Source organism: Dipodomys merriami, unplaced genomic scaffold (assembly GCF_024711535.1).
Source record: "Dipodomys merriami isolate MVZ:Mamm:240054 unplaced genomic scaffold, mDipMer1.0.p SCAF_1, whole genome shotgun sequence".
NCBI classification, from domain to species: Eukaryota; Metazoa; Chordata; class Mammalia; order Rodentia; family Heteromyidae; genus Dipodomys; species Dipodomys merriami.
In genome coordinates this window covers 135,310,476-135,318,325 of record NW_027202270.1, presented here as the reverse complement: position 1 = coordinate 135,318,325, position 7,850 = coordinate 135,310,476, and the positions used below count along the sequence as shown (strand labels likewise).

Genomic DNA, 7,850 nt, shown 5'->3' with positions numbered 1-7,850 from the left:
ATTTTGCTTAATTAGCATATGCCCCAGTTCAGCATTATCCCTTCTAAACTACCAGTAAGCAAAAGGGAAGGAAGATGATCTGAGAACAGAAAAAGACAGCAGTCAGAATAACTTAGGCTCTGAAAATAAACAAGAACACAAACTGGAAACTAAAAGAAATGTGGAGAGGGCTAATTAGGATGAAAGCATCTTTGGTAAGCAAACGCTTAAATACTTAAATACCAGAACAATGTTTCAAAAGAGCATCAGGTCAAATCAAATAAGAGTGCCGAAAGAAAAAAAAAGCAAAAACAAAAACAAAACAAAAAACAACTCCTAGCCAGGTACTGGTGGCTCATGCCTGTAATTCTAGCTACTCAGGAAGCTGAGACCGTAGGATAGAGGTTCAATGACAGCCAGGGCAGAAAAGTCAGTGAGAGATGTTTTTATTGTTTCGTTTTTGTTTTTGTTATTCCTGGGTCTTGAACTCAGGGCACTGTCCCTGAACTTTTCTGCTCAAAGCTAGCACTCTACTACTTTGAGCCACATTGCGACTTCTGGTTTTCTGGTAGATGACTGAAGTAAGTCTTACAGACTTTCCTGCCCAGGCTGGCTTTGAGCTTCGATTCTCAAATCTCAGCCTTTTGAGTAACTAGGATTACAGGTGTGAGAACCAGTACCTGGCTCAGAAAGACTCTTATCTCCAACAAAATACTTAGAAAAAGGTTCGATTCCTCAGCACCACATAAGCAAAAAGAAAAAAGCTGGAAGTGGTGCTGTAGCTCAAGTGGTAGAGCGCTAGCTTTGAGCTGAAGAGCTGAGGGATAGCACCCAGGCCCAGAGTTCAGGCCCTACGATGGGACCCCCCTCCTCCCCCCCAAAAAAAAAGAAAAGAAAAAGAAGCTTAGGGACAGTGCCTGAGTTTAAGCCCCAGGACCAAAAAATATTAAAAACCAAAATAAAAAAAAAAAAACAAAAAACTCCTAGAAGGAAAATAATCTTGCTCAAGCTACCAAACATTTAGGCCTTACTAAAATCACTCCTACAAGTAGGGATGCATAGGCAGCATTCCTATTTTCACACGGGATAATAGATGGATGAACATTGGGCATTTAGCCACTCTAAAATTGGTTCTCAGAGAGATTTCATCTGTAAACATTTGGCCTAAGATATATGTAATAACCCTTTACAGTATCAGCAGTCTTTAAGTCACACTTCTCTAGATATTCTCTAAATGTTTGGTAGAGTTTAATAAAGAGCTCCCTAGAAAAGATGAGCCCTTTACTTCCCCCAAATACCCTTCTTCTTTCTAAGACCTTTTCCTATGTAGATTTCTTTGGGATTATTTAATATATGACCCCTTACAGTTCCAAAACTTTTCCTTTGGTTGTTTTTAACTTGAATGAAGTCAAGGTCTGAAAGGTTTATGTCCAGAGTAATTGGACTCCCTTTACCATTTAATCATTACAATTTGCATAACTTATGTGGTTATCAATACACAAATGCCTACAATTTAGGAACTGTAGGGAGTGGTTTTCAATGGTTGAAGCATTTGTGGAGTTTCATAGGGTTGGTCTTGGTGTTGAAGAGTACATTAGCATCTTTAAAAATTATATATTTTTATTATTAAGGCATTGTACGAAGGGGTTACCATTTCATTAGTGAACCCTTCCTTTGTTTTCCCCCAGTTTCCCCTTCCCATCCACAAGTTACATTGTCCACAAGTTACATTGGTCATTTTCCACATAATATATACTGAAGAACATTATTGCTTTTGTTCCCCTTTCTCCTTTCCTTTCTGCACCCCCAATGCCTCCCCCAAAAGAAAAAAAACCTCAAAAGCAAAACAAATACTACCAACAATAACAAAAATAACAATAAAACACATGTTTCCATTTCCTGGAATTTGTTTCAATAAATTGTATTTTAAATGTTCAGAGGAGTTACAGCTTTTGGTTCTTCCCCTAAGGGTAGCCTCCTTTAGTCTCACTGCTTGTGTGCGAATACCTAGAGTCCTGTACAGGTAATTATGTCCAGTTATATGTAGCTTCCACATCTGGGAGAAAACATGTGCCATTGTCTTTCTGAGCTTGGCTATTTTATTTAATAGGATTTGTTTAGATAACATCTTAAGAGTTCTTCCAGAGAGCTCAGGGGTTCTCAAGTTAGAATTTGTTACCGTCCCTTAACTAATCATCGACATACCCTTTATCTCCCTTAGGTTGTCTAAACTCATCTTTAGCATCAAACTAACTTCTTATGAAATATTTAGCACATATATTAAGTCCTGTGTTGGATGGCTTCTCTCCTTTCTCATCACAATTCGGTGAAGAAGGTATTTCCATTTTGCAAATGAGGAAAAAAGCACAGAGAAGCTAATTTCCTTGCTCAAAGTTTCACAGCCAAAATGTGTAGATTTGCATATGAGTATCTACACAGACACTTCAGTGGAAAGTATGATCTTGCTAAGAGAAAGCCTAAGAGATTTTTGCCAAGCACCAGTGGCTCATGCCTGTAATTCTAGCTACTTAGTGTAAGGTCCGCTCCTGGATGGCTAGCAGACTCCACCCTCCTCGCAGCAAAGTCTCCACCTAGTACCTGCGTTACCTAGGCAACTGGGACACCTGGAAGAGGTCATATCTGAATTTGATGTGGCCATACCTTTCTTCACCCATACCCTAGATAAGGCCTAGCCCAGGCCCAGATGCCCTCTCTCTGCTCTTTTCTAGCTCTCTCTGCTCTCTGCTCTCTCCTCTCTCTCTGTTCTCTCGCTGTTCTTTTCTAGCTCTTCTCTCTCTCTTTCCCAGCTCTCTCTCTTTCCCAGCTCTCCCAGCTCTCTTTCCCAGGCCTTTCCCCACCGTGTGGAGGACCAAGATGGCCTGGTGCCAGCCGGAACGATGAATAAACCTACCCCTTACCTGAATACCACGTGCATGGTGCTGTTCTTACTTGGCCACCTCTTTTTAAAAACCTAACACTTAGGAGGTTAGGATCTGAAGATCACAATTTGAAAGCAGCCCAGGCGAAGAAATCTATTAGACTCGTATTTCCAATTAGCCACCAAAAAGCCAGAAGTAGAGGTGTGGCTCTAGTGGTACAGTGTCAGCCTTGAGCTAAAGGAAATACTCAGGCTGCGAGTTCAAGCCCCAAGTATTGGAACCAAAGGGAAGAAGAATAATTCTGGTTAATTAAAAATGATTATATAATAATGTTAAGAAGTAAGCCTCCCCTGATTGAAGGGTCAAGGCTGTATTCTTATCATGAAAGGACTTGACATCACTTAGATTTTCCATTACTCCTTTCAAACCTGTTGCTCTGTGCTGCCTCTGTATTTTTGTACCTGCTCTTCCAATCAGAAAACAAAAAAATCCCCTAAGATCTATTCAATTTTAAATCATCTGCTGATGCATCAACTTTTCTGGAAAACCTTTGCTAGGCCTGTGTTATCTTCCTTCCCAGGGTAGGATGCCTGCCATGTGTGAGGGCCCTGGGAACATGTTGAAGAGCAGTCACCACACTGTATTGTGGTCACTGGTCTGCCTTAGCCTAGAATGTGAGCCTCTTGAAGGTAGCCATGGAGCAAGTACCCCCAACATTAATTATATAAGTTGAATCCCTGAGCTTTTATGTGATCATATTCCTTCTTCTAAATTTAGTTACATTTTGAGCATCATTTTTAGTTTAAAATGAAAAGCTCTCTGGTATACACAGCTCAAGTATTAACTCATGGGTATGGAAGAATTAAGGAATCACATTGGTAGTTAAGTTACCTACTCTTCTTTTACTAAAGTCAACAAATAATTTTTCTTAGTTGAGTTAGTATAATAAAACACTTGAGGATGAGTACTCTGTATGGAAGAGATTTATCTGGCTCACAATTTAGAGATCCAAGAATATGGCTCTAATATCTGTTCAGCTTTGGTGAGGGTATACTGGGTATATTACCACTTAGCAGATGGAATCATTTTCGGGGTATAAGCAAGAGAAAGAGACAGGGAGATAAGAAAGAGTAACAGAGGAGATGGGCTTGATCAAAGTATATTATATGAATGTATAAAAATAACACAAGGGAATCCCTTTGTGCAATTAATATATGCTAATCTAAAAAAAGGAGAAATCACATTGTATGACAGGAAGCAAGAAAGCTGCAGGGACAAGGTTCCTTTTTATAACAACCTACTTTCAGGATCCTCTGGGAACTACATTAATCTCTTCTAAAGCGATGCCCCCAGTGACTATCCCAGGTCCAATAGGACCCAACTGTTAAGAATCCCACCATTTTTCAAAATGACTACATTGTGAACCAAGCGTCCATCATGCGACCCTCAAGCCAAAATATAACATCACCATGGATCCAATAATCTACAACAGAAATAGAAAGCAGTGTAAAGAAACAATTGAAGCCAGAAAGGTGCTGCTAGACTTCCAGGAAAGAGGTGTGAAAGTGAACTCTAAATTTACAAATCATTTCCTAGAGAGCAATGAGGTGTTAAATCACACAATATTAGGGTACTTTATTCCCCTTACCTCAGGCACAATCTTCCTTCTGGTAGATACAATATGAAGGAAAGGCTTAGCAATAAGTTTTGGAGGAGTTATGGAAGATATTAGAATTAATTTTTTTAAATTTAATTTAATTTTATTTGTGAACATACTGTACAGAGGAGTTACAATTACATGGGCAGGATAATGCGTACATTTCTTACCAAGCATTGCAGCCTCCTCCTTTGTTTACCCTTCACATCCCTTCCCAGCTTCCCCCCCCCAATTAGAATTAATTTTTTTAAACAAAACTCCTCCTAAAAATTTTTGTTTTACTTCTGAAATTTTAAAACCTTTTAAAAGCAAAGACCTGTAAGAAGGACCCGAGACAGGTAGATTGATTGACCCAAGACTGGCGCCTGATTTCAATAGGCTTTGAGTGCTCTCATAAGAAGTGTTATCTTTATTCTGAGGAATATGAATCGTGAGGATTTTAAAGCAGTGACAAAATGAGATTTACAGTAGCTGTTACATTCATGACTGTTCTACCACATGCCTCAGTTTGCTCCCTTTGCCATGTACTTCCTCGTTAGTTCTCCAAGATTTTGTAAAAAGAAACAGGGTTAGGAGTCTATGATTAGCTATTAGCCCAATGCAACTCTTAAAAAGAAGGCTCCCTGCCTTTTTGTGACTTTAACTTTCCAAGTGCACTTTCTGGAGGAGTCTCATCATTTGCTCCAACTCCAACTCCTGTGGTTTCCCTCCCTAATACATTCTTGTATCCATGTCATCTTAACCTCACACACTTATTCAATCTTTTCAAATACTCACCAACCACCTGTACAAAATCACTGAGGTATAGAGTTCCATATTATCCAGTTCAGCCAGATGGGAGGGAGAAAATCAGGTAAGATAAAACTGAGTCTCAGTTTGATAATTAAATCCAGTCCAACCTATGAAAGAATTTGAGAATTTCCTTGAAGACTACTACATCAGAGAGTTTTGACATCTGTCATGAATTTTTTATATGGAAATGATCATTTGTATTTGAAAAGAAGGTGGAGAGGCCTGACAAAAATGGCATCAAAGGAAAATGGTGTATAGGCCTTTAAAATGGATGTGTTTGAAAGACCAGAATTTATAATCTGAATAGAGGAAGCAACCCAAGTGTTTCTAAAAGTCTTACAGAGGAGAAAATTCAACTTTGGCCTCTGAATTTAACAAAACAAAGTAAAACAAAACCTTTGAACTCTCAAGGACTCTGTTCTACCTGTCCTCAGCCCAGCTTACCTATATTTACTGTGTTAATCCCATATTGCTAATCCATTCATCCTAGACAGGTGATACCAGGTAAAGACAATCACAGAGTCTTCTTTCACACTTTCCTTGAGTAGGAAGAAAGAATAACACATAGCTTTAAAGAACAACTGATCCTCCTTCCCTCCATCTGCAAAACTGGTTTGACAATGTTACCATGAAGGCTCTACAAACTCCTCCTTTTAAACCATAGACTGGAAAGGACAGACAGAATGTGCAATGCATCTTCCTAGTCTCAGCTTTGGGCATCATAAAAAAAAAAGGTAATAGAAAGAGGGTATTGAAAGGAGGTTTATCTCATGGCTGGCAGAAGCTGGAATCTACAGCTGCCAGAGGCAGGTGGGTGAGGTATGGTGAGGGCAGGTGCACATTGAGCAAGCTGCTGGTGATGTCCATTGCCTTGACCCCTTGAGCCAGCACTTGAAATAGATGTGATAATAAATCATCATGTTACCACTATCAAACCAGGAGGAATCCAAAACCAGAATGTCATTCTATGCCTTGAGAGCCAGCAGCTCAGTTCAGGGAAGGCAGGTACCTACTGGCATTAAATGCAAGTGCACCACCAGAGTATTTTCCCTAACTTCACAGTTGTCAGCATGAAAAAAACTTTCAGATTTCTTGCGCCAATTCCCATTTGATGGGTGCTACTTTATTGCTTTTTCTTCTGACCCAGCATTTCTTGAAGTCTTCATATATTGAGCTGTCAGGCAGCAGAGGACCTACTGCAGGGATAGGAGTGGGAGATACTGTGTCTAAAGGCAATGACCAGGGGCCAGTCAGCATCTGAGACTGGCTCTTTGACTGCATTTCAGTCCTGCAGCACCTTATCAAGGTAGCAGGCAATGGAAGCACCTGAACCCAAAACACAACCTCTGCATAGACAACTGCTTGCATGTCATCATGGGTTCCTCTGCCTGCCTCCAGGATGTGACTCATTCTCCTTTCTATGAGGCAAATCGTGAGCCAGTGACCCCCAACCCACTGTCTCCTCTAGGGGACTATTTTCTCTGCATCATTCAACTTCACACTGGATGCTTATGTGATACACACTGAGGTGTGATAAAATGGTCCTGTCACAACCAAGGGCTGTTCTTATGCAAACACATCCTGGTCATCCTGGTCGCTGCAGTGTCAGGCCAGCTCTGTCTTCCAGGTGACCTGTGGAGCATCAGCCACATTGTAGCACTTCTACTTTGAGGATGACTTACACTAGGCTAAGGGTGTTTCCTCTGAGATGCAGACAGCATGGGTAATCCCTTTAGGGACCCTCTCAGCAGCTTCCTAAAACACTGGCTGCTGGTATACCTGTGGTTCCTGGAAGAACACAGCACAAGGGCCCCAGAGGAGCTTCTTTCAGTACTTAGACTAACTACAGCAGCTATGCACAAGAAAATGCAGCTTCAGGTTTTAAACTATCTGTTTCTCAAGTACATCAGTGAGGACATGGTGGCTCTGTGACATCTTTCTTTGTGGTGTACAAGATGGTGACAACTATGGTGGTTGCTGCACTTGACAATACATCAGAGGAGCTTCAAGAGGTCTTTGAGAACTTTTGTGACATCTTCCATCATGATCTCCTGCACATCAGTGTCCAGTTTCCCTGATCATCTTCTAGCAACAACTAGTTGAAAGGCACAATTAGAGTTGGGTGCTGGTGGCTCATACCTGTAATCCTAGTTACTCAGGAGGCAGAGATCTAAGGATTGCAGTTTGAAGCCAGCCTGGGCAGGAAAGTCCATGAGGCTTTTATGTCCAATTAACCACTAAAAAGCAAGAAGTGGATATATGGTTCAAGCAGTAGAATATTATTAGCTTTGAGAAAAACATCTTAAGATCAGCACCCAAGGCCTGAGGACAAGCACCAGGAGTGGTGCACGCGCGTGTGTGCGCGCACACACACACACAATTAAATTATATATGGAGGGTAGACAGAGGCAGTGTGAGTGTTGCTGGGTCAGCTTCCCTTCAGTGTTTGGTCTTACGTGGTAGCTCATATGATGACAAGCAGGTGTCAGTCATGGAGTGATCCAACACTTGTGAAGAACATCCTATCAGGTTCTGTGGCTGGG

At 40.9% G+C, this 7,850-nt stretch overlaps 1 pseudogene; it reads left to right on the top strand.

The window, feature by feature from the left end:
• Window positions 1-4,327: 4,327 nt before the first annotated feature.
• LOC138824255 (DET1 homolog) lies at window positions 4,328-7,406 on the top strand (annotated as a pseudogene).
• The last annotated feature ends 444 nt before the right edge of the window (window positions 7,407-7,850 follow it).